Here is a 3,240-nt window from a genome sequence, read left to right as displayed (position 1 = left end):
CTATTTTATTCTTTCAATTCATGGGTTTTATAATTCGTATTAATGGGCCGAGCCCATTAAGTTAAAACCTTGACTTCGGTCTAGTTTGTTACGTAAACGAGGCGGGCACGTAGGAAGTATGTAATGAATAATGGATTCGAGATGGATCAAAGAGCCAATTAAAAGTGAATGCACTAGTTCATGACCCTGAAGGGGCAAGAAGAAGCTAACGTCGAGGCCCTGCTGTTTTGTAATGTCCCTATCTACGATAATGTGTTTATTCCTTTCTTTTTACTTTATGAGAAGTAGCGTAGGTCGTGGATTCGAAAGAAGCTTAGACAGAGACTCAACCTAAACAAGATTGTGTGGTTCTTGATTAGTCTTTTGGTGCTCCTCAATATGACTCAAAACTTTTACATTTTCTTCTGGCTACAAAATTTAAACTGTTTCTAACTCTATCTACTATATGAGCTTTACGTGAATCACGTGCCACACGAGTCACGTCCATCTTCAAAATTATGCTATTCTACATGATATCACGTTGACTTAAAACCACATGGAGATTTCAAAATAGAGGATAATGTTTCTTAGTAAACAATTTTCCCGCACGCATAAGATATAAGAAGAAAGGATGTTGCACCTCCCCTAAATATAATATAGCTTGTGTATACACACATACATATCTATAAGGAGCACAACTTGGAGCAACTTGTTTGACATAGTCTAATACTCTAATTAGATAAATACTTTTTGACAAAAGAAAACTAGTTATATAGTCAATGAAACTAGACGTGCTGATCGATTTTTTTATAGAATAGTCTTATTAGATAATGTTAACATCTATATAGTTATTTTTTTAGGGCGACTTTTTCGTATTCCCTAATAATTTGTCGGTCTCCATCTATTCTTGCTGAAACTCAAATAAAACATTAGCTTTTAAAGCCACTACATGTCCAACAAATGTTTATTTATATAATTATTAAAGATTTTTTAACTGAAAATAGATTTCGTTTAGTCACTATAGAAAAAAGATTTACAAGGAATCTTTAACATTGTGTAAGTAGATTTGGTTAGGGATGAATCTTCGTAGGACGACTCATATGATGTAGTTAGGCGTAGATTTTCATAAGACAAGTAGTATTATCAGTTGTCGAATCGTTTATGTAATCGTTGCCTAATAAATCAACGTTAAAAAAAAAATTTGATGATGTTTCGGTTGAAATACTCTTTGTGATAACTTTTTCAAAAGCAATTATTTTGATTGTTGACCAAATAAGCATTAATTATGCTGACTTTGTCTATACACGAAATGACACGTGTATGGTGGAGACAATATTCGAATCTTTCTCGTCTTCTATAAATGCAGACAATTCCCTTTGTTCAAGTCACAGCACAAAGAAGAAGAAACAAAAATTACAACTATTTTAAATCAAAGAGAAGTAAGAGAAGAAATGGCAGGTTCTAACTGTGGATGTGGTTCCGCTTGCAAATGTGGTGACTCTTGCAGGTAAACCCTAGTTTCTAGCTATATCTTCTTTGCTGCCTTTACATCATTACATGCATATATACATGTGATTGCTCAATTAGTCCTTACTTTTCATCATATTAGTTATCAAAATCTCAAACCCTTTTTAAAAAATTTTGTGGTGAAGTTGCGAGAAGAACTACAACACGGAGTGTGACAACTGCAGCTGCGGGTCAAACTGTAGCTGTGGAGACAACTGCAGCTGTTGAAGGAAAACCACATGCATGCAGGAAAACTGGGAGAAATATGTGTTTGATGTTAAGATACGTGTGTGTGTTTGAATAAAGATTTGGGTTTTATGTTGCCTAATACCTCTCTTAACGTTTGACTTTTCCTGCTTTATATCTTTATACGTGTGGTGTGTAATGTTTTCATTTGTAACCTAATTAAGAAAAAAAGAACGAAAATATCTATTGACTTTTGTGAGTATTAAGATTTGTCTAAGTCAGTCGATTTTTAATCAGATTTATGACTATGAACAACCATTTCTTTGGTCAAATGATGATACACGGAAGCGTATAGTTCTTTTTGTCTAATATATTCTTTGAAAGTGCGAGAATATTGACAAACATGGAAAATTATAAATTTTTATTTTCTTGATAAAGTTACGAATTTTGTAAAAGTAAGTTTAACATATAAATTTTTGTGACAAATATGAAAAATTGTAGATTTTTGTACGATTTTGACAAAACAACTCAAAACATAGTTCTCTAATGTCTTAATAAAATATTATTTAAGAATGTAATAATTAAATATATCAATTCAATAAATTTTGTAATTTATAGACAAAACAAAAACACAACAAATTTTGAAATATTTGTTTAACCTATCAATTTCTTTTCATGACAATCCAACTAAACAAAATAAAAAAACAATTAGATTTACAAATATTTAATTACCATTTTATTCAATTTTGATTAATTTCAAATTGTTATAATGTATCTTTTTGAAGTTACAAAAAAAATAATGTTCTTTCTTTATTACACTAGCATTATATATAGATTCTATATACACAAATAAATATAATATAACAACATAAGCTTGCTTTCCCCGATTCATATGAAAACTTTTTAAGTTATCCACCAAAGAAAATTAATTAAATCAATCAAATTATTAGAATAAAGCAAATTAATATATAATTTTATTTTAAATTAAATTATTTAAAAAGTGTATTTTCATTAAAAATAAAATAATAAATAAGTAAAACTGATTTGATCATAATTGTTATGATATATATATATATATATCAATTATGTGAAAGAAATAGAAGCTTAATATGGAAAAAAAATCTTAAATACAAAAATTCTAAAAATTAACAAAAAAAAAACTAATAAAAATTAAACTATGATATCACTTGAAAGCTTCTTAGACAATATTAATAAAATATATAAGTGATAATTAGACAAATTTGATTTTTTTTCCAGCCAAAAGTTTATTATTAATTAGCATCAGTTATTTCAAGATGTTTAAGAAATGATGGACAAAAAATTAGGATGAACATAAATGACATATGAACTATGAATAATACTTTGTAAAGCTGACTTAGATAACACATCTGCACATCCATTTTCAGTCTTTTTAGATGCCTAAATTAATTTTTTTCAGAGCAGTTATTCCACAAAGAGATCGTATGAGATATTGTTTTGATATTCATATTTGTTTCTTGACTGTTAAGAAGATCGGTAACTGTAAAAATGTCTCCTTCGAATATAATATATCTATAACCGAGTCCCCAA

The 3,240-nt window shown here is 28.9% G+C and overlaps 1 long non-coding RNA gene across 1 annotated transcript; it reads left to right on the top strand.

The window, feature by feature from the left end:
* Positions 1-1,244: 1,244 nt before the first annotated feature.
* On the top strand, positions 1,245-1,933 carry LOC111213880. The gene is made up of 2 exons (XR_002663458.2): positions 1,245-1,486; positions 1,632-1,933. It is a non-coding gene; the product is annotated as an uncharacterized LOC111213880 (long non-coding RNA).
* The last annotated feature ends 1,307 nt before the right edge of the window (positions 1,934-3,240 follow it).

The sequence above is a fragment of the Brassica napus genome, chromosome A10 (genome assembly GCF_020379485.1).
Source record: "Brassica napus cultivar Da-Ae chromosome A10, Da-Ae, whole genome shotgun sequence".
Lineage (NCBI taxonomy): Eukaryota > Viridiplantae > Streptophyta > Magnoliopsida > Brassicales > Brassicaceae > Brassica > Brassica napus.
Note: the sequence above shows the minus strand (reverse complement) of the source record. Positions and strands in the feature narration are given on the sequence as shown.